Source organism: Ambystoma mexicanum, chromosome 2p, assembly GCF_040938575.1.
Source record: "Ambystoma mexicanum isolate Mex_15411 chromosome 2p, UKY_AmexF1_1, whole genome shotgun sequence".
NCBI lineage: Eukaryota > Metazoa > Chordata > Amphibia > Caudata > Ambystomatidae > Ambystoma > Ambystoma mexicanum.
In genome coordinates, this window is record NC_090923.1 from 882,352,159 (window position 1) to 882,377,594 (window position 25,436).

Consider the following 25,436-nt stretch of genomic DNA (forward strand, 5'->3'; position numbering starts at 1 on the left):
GGGGTGTGCACAGCAGTTGAGCATGAGCCCGACCTTAAGAAGTGGCTGCAAAACCGGCTCCTCTCCGCCGGAACCCGCCCTAGAGTCGGTCAGCATCATTCCACTCACGCTCCCCCCACAGTCTCCGGCAGCAAACGAATCCTCTTTATCGATGTCCTCCTTACTATTAGAGAGGGGGGCTTTGTTGGGCCAAGAGGGGCGTAATGAAAATGTCAAAATGGTTGTACCACCATTAGCCACCCCCTTATCTCTATATGGTTTGCCCCCGACTTTGGCAGTGCCAACCTTTTCAGTACAAGAAGCTAATGAATATGATGGGGATGAGGGTGGTGTGACTGGTCATGGCCACAAATCTGCTTGCTCTCCTATGCAAGGCCTTCGAGGCCTCCCCTGTATCGCTGACACTTCTATCTTGGCACCCACTATTGTCAGCGAATTAAGTAAAAGAGTACGGCTTTCTCTGGGCCCCTCGTCTCCTGCGTCATCTGCTTTTCCTTTCCGAGAACAAGTCCATTTTCACCTCCCCTCAGAAAGTAATAGTGAAAAAGACGGTGGTCACGGGATTGTTCCGTCGTCCTCCCACAACAGGGTTCTGAAAGGGGGAGCCGACTCTCCCTATGACATTATTCAGGCTGATGCAGAGCTGCCTGTAGGGCCTTTTCCTTCAAGAGGTGTCGATCCTTTCTCTTTGGTAAATGAAGAGATAGACCCTGCAGCCCTAAAGGGTGACGTTAGATCGGCTTCTACCCCAGAGGATTCTTGTTCTCACAAGCAGTGCAATGACTCCTTCAACTTTCCGGTATTTTCACGCATTCTCAACTTGCTGGACAAGGGGCATGAGCTCACACATTGCTCCATAAGGGAGATGCAGTCTTCTTTATCTCTTATAAAAGATAAGATGGCCAGACTTGAAGGCTTTATTCTTGCAGAAGAACACTCCAGATCCTTTTATCTGGCCCATCTTGAAAGAATCCTGGAGAATGTCCCAGCTAGAACAATTCAGCTCCCTACTACTATTCTGACTTCTACTCAAGGCTCCCAAACTGATTCGGGCTGTTGCTTCACAGTTTTTCCTCAGAGTTTTTGCTCTCAGGTTGTGAAAGGAGATCAGCCAGCCGTGCTGGAGCATATAAACTCGGAGGCCATAGACTTGGTAGAGGTTCTTAACCTCCAGCATGAACGTCTATTACAAGTAGAACAGCTTTTGTATAAGCTGGCTGTAACCCAGCATCAATTGGATCCCATAGACTCCCTAAGAGAGGGATCCGCAGTTACTCAAGGTTTTGTTGCTCCTCCGGACAGTCCCTCTCCCTTGGTCGACATCATTGAGGACCTGCCTAATCCGGTATCAACGGTGGCGGACTCATTCCCGGACTTGGAGGAAGGACCTGTGGTACATGAAGGACGACATTTTGTTTCGCGTAAAGCAAGGAAATCCTTTCTAAGAGCCCAAAAACGCTTAAACCTTACCAAGGCTAGCCAGAAGAAAGCTCTTTCTAAAACACAAACTCCTGTTGGCGCCCAGTTGTTATCTGAACCTAAAGCAAATCCGGGTATTGGCATTAGCCATGATGACCTTGGTTTGGTGTTATGCGATCTTGATGAGGAAAGCAGGAAACATCTACAGATTGCAGCTTTGAAAAATAGTAACATTCAGATCGCCCCTCGTGGACCTCAAGGAATTCCCTTGGTCAAGCTGCAATCTCAGCTTCATTCCTTCTTTCCCATCATTCAGCCTAGAAAGGCGAACACCACGATTTCTGTTAATGCAATACTGCCATCTGCTGTGAGCCCAAGTAGCGCCCCCGTACAGGTGGAAGCGTCCTTGGATGATACGGTAGTAGCTGCTATTCCTTCCCCACCTTCCACTGTGGTAGTTGAAGATCACGTCTGTCCTATTCCCCAATCAGAAGCGCCTGAGATTGTGGCATCTTTGGTACGGCCTCCTATTGTGGAGGTCGTGCACTCCCCGCAAACACTTGCTGGAAAACCTACTCCTGACGTCCTGTCCTTCATGCATACACCAAAGGACATGAAATTAATTCTTGGTTGGACTAGTAATCCAGAGATAAATGGCCCTGCTCGCATAAATAGGTCATTCTTGATGAACTCGTTTTTCCAGATTCCGGCGCTTAGGAATCTTTCATCTAAGGACCTTGACTGGGTCAAATTGGCAACTTTCAACAATCATAGAGCCCTCTGCAGAGTCCAATCACATATTATAACTAAAATGTTATTGGAGTTTGCTGACGACTTCTGTTCTATTGGTCTTACTCCGTGCCTTTTTCCTGATATGGATAGCGCATGGGCTTATCTTGATTGGGTGCCACCCACTTTGCCAGTATGTCCAGTGGGTGCAGGCATAGATTCGTCCGATTCCCAGGTTACCCAATTGTCACTCCAACTAGCATCGCTAACCCAAGCATTGAGTGGGCTAGCTTGGCTGGAACCACTGATGAAAACAGCTGCTGCCATTAAAGGGCCCACTCCGGGCTCATAACTGGCCAGTTTGACTATCTCATCTTGGAACTGCTGTGGCTTGGCTAATCTGGTAGGATGGCATAAGCGTGTTGTCCCTGATAAGAAACCAGACATCTTATTCCTGCAGGAAACGATGACCTTAAATGAGATTTCTATCGATGGTTATTCCAGCTTTTCTGTTCCAGCATGCCGCATAGCGGCAGGTCGACCTTCGGGGGGTATTGCGGTTCTTATTAAAATGGTCTAAGAGCAGTGGCCTCTATATTGGATACCTCGACTTCATGCATTTTAGTGGAGTTGTCGTTTGCCCACTCTAAGGCCATGCCCTTGCTTCTAATGTCATTGTACTGGAATCCTAAGTCAGTTTCCCTCACTCTTCTATTGGAAGATCTGGACAGGATTTTGGGCCATGCTTCTGTCTCGTGCCCCAATCATGAAATTGTGATCGGAGGGGATTTAAACTCATATCTTCAGTCTTCTAATATACTATGCTCTTCTACTCCGCTTTCCTGTTATGCACAACAAGCTTCTCATAGAGGGCGACAACTGATATGTTTTTTTGAAAAATGGGGCATTTATCCAATTCACTTGGCATCTCATTCTCTACATACTTCATGGTCGCGGGGCAATGCCTCATCCCTTATCGATTATGTCCTTGCATCTAAAGTGTGTTCTGGGTTGCTTGACCCAGTCCTAATATTAGACTTGGGTCTGAGCGACCACCATATGCTGTGCTCGCAACTCCATATGGGGTGTGAAGCCTATATGCCTTTTGCTCCTGCCTCTTTGGCGGTTCCCGACAGAAATACCATCTCTGTCAACTGGAATCCTGCCGTGTGTAGGAAATTGGTGTTCCTAGTGAATAGAGATCTCATACCATGTTATGATGCCTCCATATCGCTGGGAAATATCGAAAAAATTAATAAAATAAACATCAGGATGATTCAGACACACCTTCTATCTTTAGTGAAGGACACCCTGTGTAAAGGTATCCCTCAGGATGCCCAGTTAAATTCGAATCAGATTGCAACCTTAAAAAAGCAAAAAAATCGCAAATTGACCCAATTAAGAAAAAAGTCACTCAGCCCTCCTAACTATTGTCGTGAAAAAAATTACATCATTACGCGCTTTAAGAAGCAAATTAAGCTTCTGCGTAAGGCTGCTTATGCCTTAGCCAACCAACGTATGATTAGCCTGCTTTGTAAAAAAAAAACGCGAGGGATATGGGCCATCTTAAGAAACCCGTTAGGTAAGGCGGATATCCGCTCGGTGGCGACCATCTCGGGACCGGAATGGGAGACGTTTTTTTCCCAAAAATATGCTCTGCCAACTAGACATTCCGAAATAGAAAGTAGTACTATGCAATTGCCTTTTCCGCAGGTTTGTCCTTGGGACATAAAAGATATTATATGGGCAATTTCTCAATTGAAGTTTTCCAAAGCAGCTGGCCCAGATGGGCTCCCCCCTTGCGTCTTAAAAGACGATCCTCACTTCTGGGCCAGGTACCTTCTTCCCTGCTATCAGCTGATATATAAAACTGGCAATATTCCGAAATCATGGTTGACGGCCATAATTATTCCAATACATAAAAAGGGTGCCTTGAGCAATCCTTTAAATTTTAGGCCTATTGCCCTTATAGATACAGCTGGGAAAATTTTTTCTCGATTGATCCTGTCTGAATTGGAAGTCCATATACATGACCTAAATATTTTTTCAAAAGCTCAGGTCGGCTTTCGGAGATCTATGGGCACTCAATTAAACGCTTTAATTCTAGCCCATCTCCTTCGGAATGCACATTCCAACTCAAATGGCACCATATATATGGCAGCATTGGATCTTTCGGCAGCATTTGACAATGTACTACGCACTCGGCTTTGGCAAAAGATGTTGGCTTATGGGATACCATCTTCACTAGTAGCGCTAATTGCTGCACTACATCAGAATACATCTTATCGGGTCCGTATCAACGCGGAAGGGCTATTAACTGATAACATACCTACGTATATAGGGGTCAAACAGGGCTGCAACTTGGCTGCGGTCCTATTCAATCTTTATCTTGCCGACATTGACAAGATTTGGCAGGGTTCGAATTCTTTTCCAGCAATACTGGGATCCTTGCGGCTCCACTGGCTAGCATTTGCTGATGACGTCATAATATTCGATAGAGTGCCGTTCGGACTCCAAAATAAATTAAACCTGTTTTGTGAATATTGTATACTAAATAATATGACCATTAATTCAGCCAAATCACATATAATGGTCTTCACTGCTAAAAGAAAGCTATCGAGATTTGGTTTTACAATCAATGCCCAACCGATCCTGAGAAAGGAAGAGATTACCTATTTGGGCTATCACCTATCGAATGGGACGTCCTTTAGCGAGTGGCGGACAGTGTTGAACGCGAAGTTTAACCCTTTGTTGGCTCAAATGAGAATTATTTTCATTAAATGTTGTCGCTACTCCCTGCTGCCTCTTATACAATATTATACCATGAAAATAGAGCCCATCCTTCTGTATGTAACTGACATGTGCCTTCTGAATCTGGGGCCCCTATTAAATCTCCTACAAGGTAAACTTTGGAAGAAGATTTTGGGGCTTCCTGGATATCTACCCAACACGATTATTATACATGAATTGGGTTTATATCCACTAGAAGACAAATATCGTTGGCGGATTGTTAATGCATTTTCTAAAATGATTTCTCCGCCGCCAAATTCACTCTATGAGGATTTCCATGAAATGCTTGCTGGAAAGTGTCCAATTTCACTCTCTAAAGTGAAAGAGATGACACACGCAATCTTAACTTCATTGAATATGACCCAGGAGGATTTGATTAATACTCCTGCTAAAGTCAAAAGGCGCTTTTTTAAAAATTCTTGGGCGCATAATTCCGATCAGATTGGAGGCTACTCCTCCTTTACCACCTATGCCAGCTTTAGGCATGCACTTACACCACGGCTGCCATATATCTTATGTTTCCCAGACAAAGCAGCAAGAAGGTCTTATATGCGTTTTCGCCTAGACCTTATTCAGACAGGTGCCCGTATTAGGAAGTGGGACTGTTATAAGGTTTTGGCAAAATGGGAAGGATGCAGATTTTGTCTAAATACAACTTAGCCCGAAACACTAGAACATCTCTTCATGTACTGTAACTTTTTTTGCAAGCATAGGCAATGTTGCTTAGATGCATATCTTACCTCCTATTCCCGGTTTGAATGTCACCTAGTATGGTTGAGATGTATGCAGGGAAACTCAAACTCCATCATATTAGCAACGGTCAGACTTGTTGCAATAATTGAGGAACAATTGTTGGCACTCAACAGGAGGTTTTGGAGTGGGTAATTTTGGGTGCCTGAGATTTCGTCTCCCTTATGATGGTTTGCACTAGTCAATTGTCTATGGGAATATTTGCAGTTGGGGAAGGGCTGCGATGCTACCTTATCACTGCTATGTTATGTTAGGTATGTTACCTGATGTTGTAGATCTTCACTTGCGATTCATTTCCTCTTTTCACTAGCAAAGATGTATTGAAATATGCTCAAGTGTTTGATCATGTCTTGATCATGTTTTAGTTGTTTTAGTTGTTCAAGTATTGATCAATGTTAATCAAGTTTTATGAGCTTATGAGTATATTTGTTTTTATGTGATATGTAACATTTGTAAAGGTGTAAATTAATTTTTGCTACCAAAACAAATAAATTTTATATATAAAAAAAAAAAAAAAAAAAGCCTACATAAGGCTCAACTATGATTTAGGCCAATGAGAGGAACCAAAACTAGACTCAATTCCACAAGGGATGAGCTGAATAACAATGCGGATTCAGATGCTCAGACAACGCCATCCTTCTGGCCATCTCAGCATCTTCTGATACAGTTAGCCATGGAATCTTATTCAAAAAATTGATTGAACCAGAGCTGGGGCAAAGAGCACAAGTTGGAGGAAATACATATATGAAAACAGGCCAGAACAATCTCACATGACACCTTTCATCCCAGCTCCAGGTAACATCAGTTCACATCCTGCATTCCACAGAGAGCCAGCCTTTCACCCCTCCTATTCAGCATGTACATTTCTCTTTCCATGGACATCGTCAAAAAAGAAGAAATGTCATGTTACAATTACGCTGATGACACCAACATCGTCTTCAAAAGAAACACAGATTCTACAGATCGACAAGCAGAGTGATCTGGAACCTTTTTTCTAAGTCAACTGGTTTATCACTTCCACACCAGCCATTTTCTTAGGCACCACCAAATAACAACAAAGGTTGGTGGGAAGAGTGTGAGGACAGTCAAAATGGGGGAACTCATTTTGGTCATACAACATGGGATCAATACATCATAACATTTTAAGCATGAGCACACAGAATTAACAGTTTGACATCCTGCCACACAGCACAGAGAAAAAAAGCCAAGAAGGGCAGAGATAGCTGCCATTACCGATGAAGGGTATATGAACAGGACGAAGGTCGAGTTATGGTTGAGTAGCTCCGAAATGGACCAAAGCTGCAAGGGATCTCAGGTGTAACCCATGAGTGCCAGGATAGCATCCCAGTCTGCTCTTAGAGAATCTATTCTGACTAGGAGGACTGGGGAATTGGTGACTAAGGAGTCAACAGTATGTCAGGATAGGCAATGGTGGACATGTGCAGGCAGTATTAAGGCCATGCAAAGAAGCACAGGAAGAGGCCTAACATGACCCAGTCTGTTAGGGTTGAGGCAGCCATGAAGGAAGCTAATAATGTCCAAGCAATGAGGAAGAGTTTGGGAAGCCAGGAGTTAGAGAGGTATGAGAGATTAGTGAGACTGGAAGGAGAAAGGAAGGATAAGGCATGCCGCCTTCTTGTGCAGTGGCAAGGGGTGGCCGGTGAAGAACAAATCAAGGCAGCGACCCAAATGCACACTCCTTCCATCATCAAGTTGGCCGGTGTCTAGACAAAAAATGGGACTTGATAGGTGCGGATGGGGTGCCATTGAGAAGAAATGTTGATCTGTTGGTTGGTAAAAAAGCATGAGGAAGGGTGGTGGATGCCAAGAATGATAAAAGTAAGAAGAAAGAAAACAATCTCGAATGAATAGGATAAGCCAAGCGAAAATTGATCCAGGACATTGACATCATGAACAGAACTTACAAGAGCCAGAAAAGGGAGCAATGGCAGGAAAAGGGTATTGAGGACACTCACCTTCCGAGGAGAGTGTGATTGTGAGTGCACAGGGCGGCAGATATTGAGAAGACCAGCCAGAAAATAAACAGAGACGTAAGAAGGTTTTGTGAAGGGAACAAGGCACTATATCAGGAAACCTGGGGAATGCACAGGCAAGAGGAATACACGTAGAAAACCAATGCATTGCCACACAATTGTGTAGGGGAAAATATGAAATATTCTAATACTTCAGATGTCAGGTCACCAACAGTTTTCCTATATGTGCCAGAGGGAAACACAGGATGCACAGAAGGCAAACATTTATTTGTGCCACGTCACTGAAGCATCACCCAAAACAATGTGTCATTGCACCCTGGGGAAATGCCACTCGTCACCATAAGTACTTTTGAGCTATAAGATTTATTAGTTAATGAAGATAATTGTTCCAGCGAAAATCTCCACCATGGGAGCCTTTTTTCTGGGTGTGGGCATGTTTTCAAGGCGTTTTTCACAGTTGGCTTCTTGGGTTCAGAGATGTGCGGGAAAGAATTTGAGGAGATAAATAAGCCTTCCTTTGGAGCAGAGAAGACAAGTGTGTTATGCGAACCTCCATGGTAGGTGAGAGGAAATGGAGGCTGGAAGGAACAGAAGGGCCATGAGGTCTCCTTTCGAGGATTGTACAGCCATGTGTGGATAAGAGTGAGTTCAAGTACAGCCATGTGTGGATAAGAGTGAGTTCAAGTGCAGCCATGTGTGGATAAATTTGTTCAAGTACAGCCATGTGTGGATAAGAGTGAGTTCAAGTGCAGCCATGTGTGGATAAGAGTGAGTTCAAGTGCAGCCATGTGTGGATAAGAGTGAGTTCAAGTACAGCCATGTGTGGATAACAGTGAGTTTGTGCAGCCATGTGTGGATAAGAGTGAGTTCAAGTGCAGCCATGTGTGGATAAGAGTGAGTTCAAGTACAGCCATGTGTGGATAAGAGTGAGTTCAATTGCAGCCATGTGTGGATAAGAGTGAGTTCAAGTGCAGCCATGTGTGGATAAATTTGTTCAAGTACAGCCATGTGTGGATAAGAGTGAGTTCAAGTGCAGCCATGTGTGGATAAGAGTGAGTTCAAGTGCAGCCATGTGTGGATAAGAGTGAGTTCAAGTACAGCCATGTGTGGATAACAGTGAGTTTGTGCAGCCATGTGTGGATAAGAGTGAGTTCAAGTGCAGCCATGTGTGAATAAGAGTGAGTTCAAGTACAGCCATGTGTGGATAAGAGTGAGTTCAAGTACAGCCATGTGTGGATAAGAGCGAGTTCAATTGCAGCCATGTGTGGATAAGAGTGAGTTCAAGTGCAGCCATGTGTGGATAAGAGTGAGTTCAAGCACAGCCATGTGTGGATAAGAGTGAGTTCAAGTACAGCCATGTGTGGATAGCAGCAGAGAGAACGTTCAAATGACACTCAAGTCTGTGCATAGCCTTCTTGTGAGCAAATAAATCTCTTCAACATCAAAGTAGACAGTGGTAGTTGTCAAGAGGTAATGACCCAGACAAACAAGTTGTGGAGGTCAGTTTATTCCTTGGGACCCTACGGTTAACTTCTCCAGGAATGGCCATACACAGTCGTCCCTGAACGTTACAGACGTTCCATAGAGCTTTGAACACAAACAATACACAAGCTGCCCATGTTTCTATGCTGTATACACAGCCTATGCATATCACACTACAACGCATACTAGGGCATGGCCCAAGTTACCTAACTCACAATAGCCGTAGATGGCACGTTGAGGCTGTTCAGGTCATAGAAAATCATATTAACTGTTTTGCAACTGTTCCATCCTGTAATGCATGGCTACACTGCTAGTTGGCAATGTCGCCATATGAAAGTATCAATAAAATAGTTCATGTATATATTATTTGTATGTATTATGATTTATACAATGCTTTTTCCAAAGTGCTGCACATAAGAATATCAATGGCTTTCATGGGGGCTAGCTCCTCTGTATCTTGGCTCCTCGGTTTCCTGTTATCCTCCTTCTCGTCCTCATCACTAATGGAGAATGGAAAAAGAACAAGTCAATAATTCAGGTGGAGACAAAAGAAGAAAATACTTAAGACGAGAACGGAAAATAGATAAAGGAGAAAAGGCACTGATGTCAAGCAGAAGAGTGTTCCTGGGTTAGGGGCCAGGAAAGAGAAAGAGCAAAAAGTAAGAATGAATTGACCTTGCGAGTAAAGGTGATGAGAAGGAAAGTAAGAGGAAACCAAGGAGGCAAGAAACAAGGGAGCTAGTCCATGAACATTTGAAGACAATACAGAGTAAATGAAAGACAAGTCGCGAGTCAAAGGAAAGCTTAGAAAAAGCTAGACGAGATAAATCAAAGGAGGCACCGGAAGGAAGACGTAAAGGACCTGTAATGCAGAATTATAAATACAATGAAGGGGTGCAAGTTGATAAGCAGGAAGAACAAACAAAATACCTGAACAATAGTAAAGTTGAGGAAAGAAGAATCTTAGTTGCCTGGAAGGAAAGAAAGGAGCGAGCTTTACGAATGTTGTAGAGGTGAAAGCTACAAGTGATTAAAGTTGTAGATATGGGTGGAGAAAGAGAGAGTGGACTCAAACAAGACACCAAGATTCCTAACAGAAGACGAAATGGGCAGGGGAGAGGGTAGAGATAACAGGGGGAAGAAGTAGGGTCAGAAAGAGAAGCAGGAATGTTCTGGAAGGATTAAGGTGGAGAAAGTGTTAATTCATGCACGTCTGAACAGCCAAAAGGTAGTGTGAGAGGGTGATGGGGATCCCTTCAGAGAAGGAAGAAAAGAACTCATCAGCATTAAAGTGGCAGGACAAGTTAAAAGAGGAGATCAGTGAAGAGAGAGGGATAGCACAGAGAGAAAAAAGAAGAGGGTTCTAGGGCAAAATAACATGTAACACCGAAATGTAAAGGGAAAGTTGGAGAAGACTTCCCAGTCCGGTCATTTAATTATGAGCAGAACTGCTGAAGCACAGAGCTGGAGAACCCTGAGGGAGAAATAATGAACAGAAAAGTATGATGATAGACAGTATCAAAGGCCACAGAGAGATAGAGAAGAATAATAATCCAAGGTTTGGCTTGGCGAGCTTAAAGAAGGGAGTGAGTGACACACAGAACAGTAGTTTCAGTAGTATATACCGACGTAAACCCGATTGGTGGAGAGGAAGTTTAGAGTGCTTGTCCAAGTAGGAAACAACTTGGGTATATACCACTCATTGCAGAACCTTTGACAGCAAAGGAAAAAGAGATATGGGATAGAAATTAGTCGGGAGAGAAGGGGTCGCATGCAGGTTGTTTTTTCAGAACAGGGAAAATGATTGCATGTTTAAACTCTAGGGGAAAAACAGAGGTTGTAAGAGATATTAACAGGAGAAGTCAAGATGGGAAGCATGCGAGGAAAGACTTCAGGTAGCAGCAGAGAGGGAAGAAGGTCACAGGGAGACAGTGGTGGGTGGACATGAGACAGAAGTAAAGCAGTAAAGCAGTATCAGTATCAGAAGTAGCAGAGAAGAGATAAAGAGTTGAGGAAAGACCCAAAGCAGAGGAAGCCAAGAGTCACACCGAGGAAGGGAGGAAAACGGGGGAACGTAAGAGAGTCACTTTAGAGGATAAGTACTGAGCAAAGTCTAAAGATAAACGAGAAGGAAAAAAAGAGGGATCAGGAGAAGGCGAGGACATGGACATGGTATGACTCACAAGCCGAAATAAACACTTGTGAGGAGAGGAAAGGGAAAGAGTCAGGCCCGCTCGTTCTGGATCCGTGTTACAGTCTCAGTGTCCGACATGCTTCAATGGATTCCGGTTCTCCCGCTCTCAATGTCCTTTAACTCTGCTCTCTGCCCTCTCAGTCTGTAACCCCCCCATCCAGCTGTTGCCAGCTCAATCTGTAGGCCTATGACCCAACTCCCCCCGCCCCTAACACACAGCAACTAACCCAGCGCCCCATCTTATCCTCTAGCAACTCTCACTCCTTCCACTGTTACTCCAAGGGCCCCGTGCTCTGGGGGGCTGCTGCAGGCCGCACATGAACGTGATTCACACCAATATGAGCACTGTTAGAACTAAGAGACAGCCTGAAGCTTTGAGCACTATTCAAACACACTATACCGTGAGAGGAGTAAAACAAGCACACGTTGCTGCCGACAACCTCACGAAGTTCCGAGAAAATCTTCCCCAAATTGATAAGCTTTCACATTAACACTGCCGCAAATTTCACCAGGAAACTATCCGGCAAAAATAAGAGTTGATACTGTTATTTCAATCCTAAATAACTCTTAAACATTTCACCGTTTTTACTTCATTTTAGATTGCATACAGCTTTTTCAACTTTTACATATCTTTTAAAAATGGGTGTCTTGCTTGTTAGAAGTGCCTTACAAAATGTGCATATTTCTTTCAAATAAAGTTGAGGCAGTGAGCTAAACACATACCTGATTTTTGCAGAAAGAACGTTTTGTAAATTCCATTGTTTACAGGCATTTTTCACAGAAAGTGATTGTTGAATGAGGAAGGTGTTTTGCACTGCAGCAGGGAGTCGAATGTTCGGCTATTGCAGAGTTTTCCAGCATGCAGAATGCCTCCTGTGCGAAAGAAGGGTCATTCCTCGCATAGCCATAGCATCCCAGGGCATAACTCCAGGCTGGGCACGGCCATTTCCACCAAAACGATCAAAGACGGAGGAAAAGCTTTGGGGGGGGGGGCGGGACAAAGGTCCACGAAATGAGGAATTCACGAGTCAAAACCGTAAAGGCCAAACTAATGACCTCCATTTCAGGCAACAGCGGAATCTGCACTCCTCTGCAACCAGCCCCCCCTGCCCCCCCCCCTTGGTGTTAAGTAAAGTCTTGTGGAGTCGCTGGGCCTGTATATAATGATGTCTGAAGTATGTGAAATCATGTGTCCAGGGCGGGGTCTCTGCCTCGTCTTCACATTAGTATTTCTGCAGTGCTTTCCATCACCTATGACGATTCGTGCCCCTGCTTGGTTTTAGCATTAGTTGCAATCTTCTTTGTTGGTTTCCATGTTGTAGCTCAAAATGATTTCGTCCTTTTTCCCCTGACACTCTTGAGTTCCATTTTTGAGATTTCAAATTCATTTGTTACAGTGATTTCCAATTCTTTTAGTGCTTGTATTAACACGACGTTTCTTTGGTCTACAGTCTCAAACATAGGTGTGTTCTATCACTGGGCCACCGCCTTTGCAAAGGGCTGCATTTCATTTTGTCAGTAGAGCCAATCGGAGGCCCCTAGACAGGCATCTAAAGTGGCCCTGCTGTACAGCTGACTCTGTCGCTCCGGTATAGCGTGTGCACTCGGTTCGTGTCTGCATTTGTACATCAAAATCTAGATAAGCAAACATCTAGGTCAGAATGTCATGCGTTTACAATGAAGAAAACAGTACTTTAAAAACATTTTACAAGATAAAATGATAAACATTCATCAATCTTCCAGCAAGCCCCATGTGTTCTATATACCCACGCTTTGGGGCCTCATTACAGTTTTTCCAGTCCAGGAAAATTGCTGGTACAATTGCCGGTAATTCTGGTACTGGCAATTTTACCGGACTGGCCAAACACAAGTTTGCCGGTGGGGGCATTGATTTACCTCCAGCCAAGATCTGGAGGTAAATCAGGCCCTCTTCCAGCAAACAAATACCTGAACTATCAGCACCGGTATTAGCAGTGCCGGTAATTCCAGCAATCCCCTCCATGGAGTCCTATCGTACTCCATGGATTTGGGATTTACTGTCCTTTCTGCCGCCTGTAATATCCCAGTAATTCCAGGATATCAGGCGGCGGAAATGGTAGGGGCGGTTTGCTGGCATCCTGCCGGAATAAACAGCGGGGTACAGGCAAACTTGTAATAAGGCCGATAGTGGGCTACTGCAAACCGTGCCGCCTCACTGGCAATGCTGCAGGCCCACTCCAAGGCCTTGTGCAGATGCCTTATACCAGCAGCCTGAAGTATGGGTTCCAACCATTGAATCCAAGAACAGGAAGTGGGTAGTTGTTTCAATCAAACTGCCACAAGCACAAAGACAGTCACACAAACCCCTTCGGTTCCTAAGGGAAGAAAGCCTATCTGGCACTTGTGGCGGCCGCAGGTCAGTGTTATAGATCCTATCAAGATATGGCTCTAGGTCCATTGGATACGTTCATTCTAGATAATGATTGGGTCTGTGATTGACAGGGGCTTTTCAAGGGTATACCGTCGTTTCATCGACAGTCATTTTTACGACTGCCTTTTTTACGAGTACATAATTACGAAAAAGTCATTGAACATTTTGGGGGGTGGGAAAGGGCATATAAGGGTTTGGGGGTCGGTAATAGTTCAAAGTAAGTTGGGGAGGGGGGCATGGGGATGGAACCCCCCCAAAAAAACATTTCAACGACTTTTTTCGTAATAGTATCCTCGTAAGAAAGGCAGTCGTAAAAATGCCTACTGGTGAAACGAGATGGAACCTTTTCAAGTACATTTCTATCCTTCATCTGAACTTCAACTCTCTCATATTTGCTTTTGTAGCTTGGGCAGGGAAACACCACAATTGACCAGGGGAACCCCAACAAGACCTTTGCTCTAAGCCAATGCAAATCTTTCTGAACACGTAACTCCATCCGGTGCTCTATATACCGGGATGGGCCCATATCCTAACCCTGAAAGCCATTGGTTTCTCATTAAGAGGTCTTACAACCTTCTTTTCAGAATATGACAATTCACGTAACCCCACAGTCCTGCAGCATACATCCTTTGCTCTGTAAGCCTCTAACAGGGAACTAATGCTTTGTCCCCCAAAACGATGACTAAATCAGAGAGTCCCTCCTGCAGTCTGTTTTAAAATCATAGTTCTTTTCGCCAACTTGTCTTTCCATGAGCCAGCATTAAAAAATCTAACCACTGTACTTACTCTAAAACAACTCCACTGTACACAATCTTAGGGTGCAACGGCTTCTGTTCACCCATAACCATTACTTTGGATTTTGTTCAATAAATAGTAAGATGTTAAAACAAACAATAATTATCAAAACCCTGAAGGAGCGGCTAATGCGTTCTCATTCCGGGAAATAATGACCCCATCATCTGCAAAAAGGAGAAGCGGAACACTCACATTACTAATAATTGGGGGGCCCAGACCCTAATGGTGAAAGCAGCCATTCAAATCATTGATGAACAAAATAACACCGAGCAAGGTCACAGACTTGCATAACACCTCTGTCGACCTGAATCTCTTCCAATACCTCTACCCCAGGGCTTAATTGGACCCAACCTCTCGAGCCCCCATGGAGAGCCCTAATTAGACCATTCAATGCTGGATCCATACCTTCTAATCCAAGAGCCCATCCCATGCAGGCTATCGACCAATCAAGCACCGCCTTAAGATCCACAAACCCTGTAAATAATGGGCCATTCTGCAAATGTCCACACTTCATAGTTAAGAGGCTTAGGCAAGGTCCCTGCTCCATAGTACCAGACCCCTGACCAAAAGCCACCTGGACTGGGGTGAAAAAGTAAACCAGTTCTCCACTCCTGTATCCTATGCAAGCCATCTTTAAAAAGACCTTGGGGGTCATTCCGAGTTGGGCGGTAGGGGTTTAACGGCACCGTAAAGGATGGCGGTGCCGTTAAGCCCCTACCGCCCCATTCACGAGGTCCCTTAGCGGGTCCCAACAGGAACGGCTGGTCTGACCAGCCATTCTTAGCGGGACCCGTTAAGGGACATTGGAGCTAATAACGGGCTAATAACGGGCTCGCAATTTGCAGCCGTATGGGGGCTCAAATGGGTATGGGGAATGGTTTACTGAATGGGGACTTACTGGGTCCTCCAAGGTCGGAATGGCCCAGTAAGTCCCCATTCAGTGAGACCGGACCCGGGTTTGGAGGCAGCCATGGCGCTATCAGGCCCCCCCCTTGTCTGAAGCATCCAATAGGGAGATTGGCCGATTGTTTGCAGGGTCGCTCTTGTCCCCTTTTTTAATAGATGGGGACTGTAGACCCAAAAACGGGATCTCCATCCAGAGAAACTCCATCCAGCGCAGAGCCCTTCCCAGAAGCCTGAAATCAAAACGCCTTACTAACTTTTCCAATATAAAAGGGCGGGAGAAGCAACCAATCAGGTTACTCGGATCATGGGCTGAATCCCACAATCTTAGCCCATGTTCTGAGCAGCCAGATGGCTGCTTCCCCCGGCCCGCTGTCTTAACCCCACCCTCCCCTCCCTTCTCCTTGGGTGTCCGGTCCCTTGCCACCCCGCAACTCCACTTACCTGATTTGTGCAGCAGCTGCCCTGCTGCCGCCCCCACATGTCCCTGCTGGACGCCATCAGGCCTATAACCTGTACCCCAGGCTGTTACCAGTTGGTGATGCCCCCCAAACAGGTACTTATTTATAGTTGGTTATTTATACTGTGCTTAATAACATAGGTTTCTAAGCACGGATCCAGGGATCGACCCTCTGTTGCTCTGCATCGTCTTGCTTTGAAGGAGAGCGCGTTGCCCCTGAGCTATCCTCCCAAAACGTTATATATTGCTTAAATATAAAAGGACCTGCAGGGTTATCACATCGTATCTGGATCTCCTGACTCTCCCAACTGCCCGGTGACTGTGTAAAGAAAGAAAAGGATTCTTTCAAGTGTCTGATGAGCTATTATTCTTGGTTCTTAGAGAGTAACACTTCTTTCTCCATCTAACCAAAGACAAAAAACAAAGTATCCTTTAGCAAGAATTTATACTGCTTCTTGATTGTGCAAACCATTGGGTTCCTTCCCCACTTGCTTCATTCTCCTCACAGCATAACATAGCTGTCTCTTCATGCCTCAACAGGTATCACCCCATATTTCCGGGGCCCAAAATACCGAATGCGAAAATGCCGACATTTTTACTGCGCATTTCGGAACAATTCTATGTGGGTGCATGGGTTAGGGTAATACATAATTTGGGGGAATAAAGGAGGGGCTGCGGTGGGTGTCTGCCGCAAATGAAAGAAAAAAAAAATTGACATTTTCGTAATTTCCATTTTATTTCTCGCTGTGATCACATAGATCCCCTTAACATTCCCTATCAAACCATGAGAGCCGCTGAGGCCCGTCATGTTTATGTGGGTTAACAGGAGTACTAAGGGGTGATTAATAGCCTGAACATTTTAGACATTGCATTTCTATTAAGCCAGGGCTCTTCTTCCTAGGCCAAAATACACCTGTATAATAGTGAAATACATAATTGGAAAAAACTAGGCACATCAATCTTTGACCATTGCATACTATGCTCATTAGGTACGACTGATGTCCCACCACTGTTTACTGCTTCCAAAACTCTGTGCAAGGGATCATGATCACTTTCCACCCTAGAACCAACCCAACAATCACTGGGGTATTCCGGTTGTAGATCAAAGGATCGACAGTAAAAGGGTCGAGACGTCAAAAGATCAACCCCAAAGGGTCGACAGGTCAAAGGATCGAATATATTTTTTTTTTCACTTTTCTTTTTTTTTTTTGGGAGGCTTCCCCACCCCAACCCCCCTTTTTTTGCTAAAAACTACTTTTTTCCCTAAACGAAAACCCCCAAAAATATATATAATTAAAAAAATTGATTCGATCCTTTCACCTGTCGACCCTTTGGTGTCGATCTTTGATCTGTCTACCCTTTGAATTCGATCCTTTGACTAGACTCCGGGTTTTCCCACACTTCAACTAACAAGAAAAAATGGTCAATCCAATTAAGGACTCTCACATCTACATCAAGGGTCTATTTTTTCATTAACGGACCCATCCTATTAGTTTTCCCTTGGGGTCAGGAAATAGCTGGAACACCCTCAGGGCACGAAGATCCAAAAACGCTTATCATCAGTCTCACCACACATCTACTCGTTAAAATCCCCAACAGCAACTGCCATCAGCATTCATAATGACTGTGAGATGGGACAACACTCGCTCACCACTATGATATTCTGAGTGTACAACTTCTGTAGCTTTCAATACTTGAGGCAGGATATGTAGAGACCTCGTGTCCAGCTGGAGTAGCCTAGCCAGCAGCCTAGTGAGCACCCAAACAAGCAAACCCCCTCAGAATCTCCTTGTACGTTCTGGTGTAGCAGGAACATAGTATGAGACATACACTTCTATAAAACAAGTGCCCAGCATGCCACGTTCCCTGTAGGGTTATTATGTCTCACTGAGTAATATACGAATGTCAGTTCTTATCTCCATTTTGTCTTTAAGACCTGGAAAATTACAACTAATGGTGGACAATGGGGGAAATAAAAGCTGTCTTGGGCTGGCCTAGTAGGCAGTCAGTGGGAGGGAGCTCAAAGTCCACTCTTTCATCATGGCACACTGGCCAGTCAATAGCATCAATCAGGTATGCATATGTAGAATCCTGCACCTCTGTTTGCAAAACCATCTTCTCCCTCGGTCATTGCTTAGATTCATGGTGAAAAATACGATTAACAGGAGGTATCATTGCCTGTAATTGAGACACTGGCACTGCCCCCTTCTGTAAAACATCACTCCCATGTGCCCTTGTAACATTGTGGTGGCTGGAATTGGAATTCTTCGATGTGTCCAAAGACGACAATGGAAGAATTCTTTGTTCCGTTTCAAGTGGTCAGTCAGTCAATTTGTTTATTCGTATTCCAAGATCCACCAAACAACACAAAAATACAAAACAATGCAGATACATATCACCAGAGAAAATAAAAAAACATAGTTCATATTGATAATCCACATTAAATATCTATGGCTCCCTGTCCAAGGATGCATCATGTTCAAAATGCTGTTTCTGAACCACAAATGTCTACCAAACACTGCCCTGGCTTATTTGTCCAGATGATTCTCAATGACTAATCCATCAGACCTACGCGGGCTGCCTACTCACACTTACTCGCCATTCCCATATACAGGCTTCAGATGGCCAGAGGCAGCAGCTTCCCTGTGGTCACTGCCAAACACTAGAATGCCCCGCCTCTAGCTCTAAGATCAGGTGCCTCCTTCTCGTCCTTCCGCAAAGGTCTCAAAACCTTGCTCTTCTCCCAAGACCTCCAAAAGTAATTGAACTTGCACAACTCTATAAGCATGTGGCAATTGTCACCTCCACATAGACCAGAAACTCAGATCTATGCACCATGTATGTACCACCTATGTTTGTAACCATTTGTAACCACTACTTTCATGTCAATCAGCACCAAGATGCCCTCGGGTTCGGTGCGCGTTATAAATATCAAAATAAAAATTAAAAAAAAAAGTGAAATGAGCAGAGAAGAGGCAACAGCTCACAAAGGCCAAGATTACTCTGGAAAAAAACTAGTTGGGCCTTGAAATGTTTTTGGTTTAGGCCCGGTGGAGGAGCAATCAAGCCAGTTCTAGCAGTGTACCATGCCCAAGCTAAAGCTTCTAACAATTTTGGGTCTGAGGTGTTGGGATTTGTGAACTCTGCCCCCTTAAAAGGGGTTGAGAACAAATGCCTTAAGAATATTGTATTTGTTACAAAAAGCATGCCAAAAGCAGCAGTAAGGATGGAATGTTATATAGGCCCTACAGGAGATGAAGCAGAAATGAGACCTGTCCTTTACTGAGCGTGAGTATGGGGAACTCCGGGCCTGGCCAACTATCGAGATGCCCTTGCCCACCTGATGGCTTTGAGAGGTTCTCGTAAAGTGCTGTGGTTGCGCCATGTGAGCAAATGGCGTTCTGTGCTGGGCTTAAGTACATTTTGGGAAAATCCACAAACTATGCCCCTGACTGCCAGGTTACTGGTAAAGACGGCCTACCAAATATACAGATGAAACAAAGTCATTCTAAATAGTTCAGCACTGGCTAGTGGATTTGAGTATATGAGCTACAGGATGTTATAGCCCATCTTTTTTTTTTTTTTTTTTTTTTTTTATTTTTATTTGTTGTTTTTCGATACCAATATCTTTACAACATTTTCCTAAAATTAATTCCTTAATTACAAAACTTGGAACAATACATTAAAATACTACATTTCAGTGCATTGTACCTAAAAATAGCAGAATACCAGAAAACTCCAGTATATTGTCATAACTTTCAGTCTTTAAAGCTGATATGACTTAACAGCACCTATTAACAATGAAAGCACATAAAATATCATTATAGACACTCGATACCATTAAAGCTAAAATCACATAAAAGCCTGAATTTAGACATAATCATTTACATCAATACACACTACTCCTTTTGTAGTAAATTGACAACAATTATATGACTTGAACTTGAATTTTGATTTGGCTTGAAGATCACATGACTTGTTCCCCACACCAGTTTCACAAGGAGTTTTTAAGCGATAAACTCTTCTCAATAATAAACAACAACTGTGTTAAGTCAATAATCAATGACATTCGATAGCCCCACATACATTGAGACCACAGCATTTCACTTTGGTATACAGGTGTTGAGCTTTGATATTTTAACAGACTGTTTTGTCGTGATTTTTCAAAATATGCACATTGTAAAACAAGATGCTTCAGCGTTTCTTTTTGCGAGTTATCGCAAAATCTGCAACCCCCATTTACCAAAACAGAACAATTTAGCCAATTTTTAGTTCGCTCTAGTGTTGGAATTAAATTAAATTTAAATCTCATGTACATAGTGCGCATCTTCTGACAAGGACACAATTTCAGATATATTGGTAGACATGACTGTTTATGCCGATATTTTGCATACTCCTTGTATAGAAGATATCCCCAAATTTTATCTGAGTTAGTTGCCCAGTCAAGTTGTGTGAGTTTGAGCTTTACAATCTGAGGACGATTTATAAGGTCGTCGCTTACCATTCCTATTTTTACAAGCTCTTTATCGCACCTTTGACCTTCAATCGCCACTGACACAGGTTTGCCTTTTTTATCATGTGTAGAAGGTCTTCATATAGTGAGTTTGGTAAAGGCTCCAGGATTTTAGCATAAGACACAAGCTTTCTCCATAGGTGTTTGGTAGCCAAGGAAGTTAGACCTATTTCATGAATGATGATAGAATTCGGAAGTGACATAGGCAAGTGTAGAACCGTCTTCCAAATTTTCCCTTGTATTTTATTTAATGTGGGACCAATTTCAACATAACACAAGTCCAAGCCATATAAGATAATTGCTTCAACTTTAAGTTTATAAAATTCTAATAATGGAATTATAGATTATTTACAAATTCTTAGGTAGATTAGTTTCATTTGTGCGATCAAGGGCATTGCTTTAATAGAAATTTCTCTATTCCATTTAGCACATGAGTCGGAGTTATTCAAGTTATAACCCAAATAAATCATGCCTAAGGCACGTGGAATCAGATTACCATTTATTTTCCACTGGTATCTTACCAATTTTCTTCTGTTTGAGAATACCAGGATATGAGACTTATTAGGGTTTAATTGTAAATTACGTTTCTCACAAAAATCGCTAAGACAAGCTAGTTTGTGTTGAAGCCCAAAGGGTGTAACGTCAAACATTACCAAGTCATCAGCGAACGCTAGCCAATCTAGGCAAAGGTCCCCTATTTTAAGCGCAAAAGAATTACACGTTGACCATATAGAAGCAATTTCAGACAAATATAAGTTAAACAGGGTTGCAGCAAGGTTACAACCCTGTTTCACCCCTATATATGTACTAATTGATGGGGTCAAAGATCCTTCTTTATCCAGCTTAATCCTGTAGCTTGTGTTCGTATGAAGCATGATAATCATTGCTATCAGGTGCAACGGAATTTGCATATCCTGCATCCTTAGCCACAACAGTTGTCTAATCACAGAGTCAAAGGCTCCTGATATATCTACTAGCGCCATATATATTGGCCCATGATCCTTCACTCTGGAAATTTTCAATATGTGAGCTAACAGCGTTGCATTTAGCTGTGTACCCATACCTTTACGAAAGCCAGTCTGAAACCTCGAAAGGATTTCCTGTTTCGAGATAAACTCATTTAGATCCTTCAGAATTAGTGCTGAAAAGATTTTTGCAAAGGTGTCAATGAGGGCTATGGGTCTGAAGTTGGCTGGATCATTCAGAGGACCTTTTTTATGTAATGGAATTACAATCGCAGATACCCATGACTCAGGGATTGACTTTAATTTAAATACACAATCCAGCCTCCTTAGGATGATTTTTGCCCATAAGTTGGGATCATCCTTGATAACACATGGAGGAATACCATCAGGCCCAGCAGCTTTGGAATATTTTAACTTTGCAATTATCTCAATGATGTCACTCAATCCCCAGGGGCAAGTAGAGGGAAGATTACCAACTAAATCAGGAGAAGTTAGGCCACGGAATTTCACAGGCAGAGCATATTTTGCATCATAAATTTTGGACCAGACTTCTCCACTTACTCCTGAACACAGATCTGGTTTGCCATGCAGTAAGGGATCCTTCAGTGTCGCCCAAATTTCCCTCGAATTCTTTCCAACAAGGTTCTGGATCATCCTTTGATTAGTTTCAATGGAACTATGAATTTTAATATATTTGATATCATTCCTATAGTTAGCAAGGATTTTCTTTTTCTTACTTGCATAACCTACTATGTTATCAGATTCTTTCAGCAATTTACGAAGTTCACTATTCTTTTGTGTTTTCCTTCGAGCTATTTCAACATTATCTCTTTTCGTATAACCATGTATGCTAGCTACTGTGTGTTCTTTTGCCAAAGTATTGAGATGGCCACATATCATTTTAGCATTTTTCCTTTCCCAAATCAGGAGATCGTCGTTAGACAGTGATTCCACATTAACCTCTAATAAATCTCTGTTAACTAAGAAGTTCAGCTTCCTATATAAATTCACATTCCACCTAATAGAGAGTGCCTTTCGATCAATCTCCAATAGTACCAATGCTGGGCTAGTTTCATACATTGGGGTACTACTCACCAGCAGACACTCCAGAATACAATGATCACTTAGATATGTTTCAATGATCCTACAGCATGAGGTTAATTCAGCCAAAGAGTTTGAAATTACTAAGTAATCTATTGCGGTACGTTTTGTACCACGTGCCCAAGTATATGTATCAGTTTTTTGATCAAAAGGAACGACATGCAAATCCCATTCAGATATATATTTACGCCAAATTATCCCTCTTTCGAATGCCAGTATTTCATAAGATGAGACCATTTCAAATCTATTCATTGTTTCATTGAGATTTGAGTTAAAATCCCCACCCAGAATAATCTGTGCGTGAGGTGCGTCTGTTGCCACTGAAAACAAAACATGATTAACCTTTTCAATGATTTCATCTAGAGATGTTGACACAGGGTTCCAGTATAAGGCAACTATTATCATCTGAGTTGGCACACTAGAAGGAAAAGTCACTTCGACCGCTAGAATATCTGGGGAGGAATATATTTGGAGCAGTTTCAATTGGTATCTATGTCTCACCAAAATCGCAAGGCCACCAGACGGACGTCCATGGTTCTCCTTTATCGCATGAGAACAAAATACTACATATCCCTCCAAATAGAGATCCTTAATTGCCATAGTTTCCTGCAAGATAATAATTGCTGGCAAATCAGCTCCTAATTTTTTCGAAAACCAATTCATGAAATTGTTGAACCCACAACAATTCCATGAGTTGATAACCACAGTGTCGTTCTATTGTTTTTCGATTCCTGGTATACTGCTTATTAAATTTTGCATCAATGGTTCAAGCCGTGATAGACTAGACGCAATCTTGGCAACAGATTCCGATTGCATTCTCATTTTTTCATGTAGTGTAATGAGCTGATTATCATGTCCATCCATCTGGGTGTTATTCCCATACATAGATGGTTGGTATTCCACAAATAAAGTGGCACTTTCCATTGATTTGAACATAGACAACTCATAGCCTAGCGATTGGAAGTCCTGTAAATGTTTCCAGATTAAAGCAGCAATTATTGTATTCTGGAATTTACATAACATTCTACCATTAGAATTGTAAGGTAAACGGACCCAATCTATATCATTAGATACTAGGTTCCTCAAAGCAGGAATTTGATTAAATACTTTCATGAGAGAGGCACGATTTAAATTTGGTTTATCGACCTTTGCGGGATCCAGAGTCCATCCCATTACCAGTTTCATTTCAGACCCTAAGGAGTGATAGAACAACCATTTATCCCCACACTCTCCTTCAGACATAGGAAGCGAAGATATGGGCTGATGGTTTGACTGAATATCAGAGGTTTCATTCATAGACTGTGGGTTCAGAATAACAGAATCTTGAATGGCACCAGCATCAATCACAACCTGGACATTTGCGTTGTGAGCGCTGCTATTGAGAATAGCGCCCGCAACTTGACATTCTGAACCCATCTCATCAATGTTTTGCGGCTTTTGAACCAAGTCTGAAATTTTTTTGTCAATTTTTTCAAAAAAACGTTGTAACTGTGTCTGTATCAGAATGGGGGATAGTGGCGTATTTTCGTCGCTTGTGTTGACAGCGGTAAGTTTAGGGATCAATTTAGTCTCAACTGATGTATTCGCTATAGTAGCCTCCTCAATGCTCATGGATTCTGTTTTAAGAGTCCCATACTCAGAAGAACCCAAAACAGCCTGACTTTCACTATTGAGTTGTGTGATATCAATATTGTTATCCCCCATGCTAACACAATTATTATGCCTTTGTTGCTGAATAAGCTTTTTTTTGCTTTGTTCTTCCATTAATACGGAATTTCTGTTTTTTGATTTTATTTTGTTATTTTGCTTCGACTTTAGAACAACTTGGGATATCGGTTCTTGAAGATTTGCATTTTTTTGTTTTTTTAAAGCTTTATTATATAATTTTTTTGCTTTTCTAGGCATAAAAAATGTACTACGAGTGTCATTTAGTTCTACGTCCAATTCCCCAATGCAATCGTGTCCACACCGCGTGGTCTCAGAATTCAAATCAATCAAGTCTGTCAACACAGAGGGACTATCGGGATTAACAATAACTATGGACGATAAAGGTTCATCCTTTTCATTCAGTGCCGCTAACAACCTTTCTGGTGATATTAAGTTTGCCTCAAGGACAATCTTTTCCAACGCCAGGATCCTCTCATGCTGTACTTTTGCTATTTCCGCATATGGCGGAAACAAATTTTCTGTTACAGCTTTTGGAACAGTTACTGGATTTTTACTCAATCCGTTGTTCCAGTCTACGAACTCAGTTTGGGTAGCCATAGAAGTTCTATTCGGTTTTTCCCCAGCTTTATTCTCATCTGTTAGAGTTTCCAACTTTTGAGTTAGCAGACGTTTTTCACTCATCTGTTGCTCGGCCCAGAACACATGGCATTTTTCCTGAGCAAACAAGTAGCCTTCTATTTTACTCATTCTTGAGTTGATTTCTGCAGTTGCTAGACTCAGGGCACCAATAGCTCCATGCGTATACTCGTGACCCTTGTCCAGCAAATTCAGTATTCTAGTCAAGACTGGAAAATTCTGTAATTCCTGTGAGTTTAGGTCTACCAATGTCTCTTCTAATGGAAAGAGCGGGAGAGAGGAATTTGGCAGCCGCGATTTCTCCAAGTCAATTTCCAGTGACCTGTGCTCGCAGCTCAGTACAGGAGAGTGAGGATCTTTAGTATCAGAAGGAATATATTGGTTCTCATGGGAAGGTGAGCTAGCAGAATGTAACAAGTCCCGAGCCCCCCAACCACCTTTAAATTTGTGCGTTTCTTTCAATTGGTTTAGATTCTTTACTATAGCCGCGTGAAAATGAACCTGTTCCCTAAGGCCCATTGACTCAGCAGCAGGAGTAGAAGGCCCGTTCGAAAGACGTGTTCGACTATGCAATTCTGCTAAGACAACCGGCGCAACCAGCGAAACATCGATGGCAGGCATACTTTC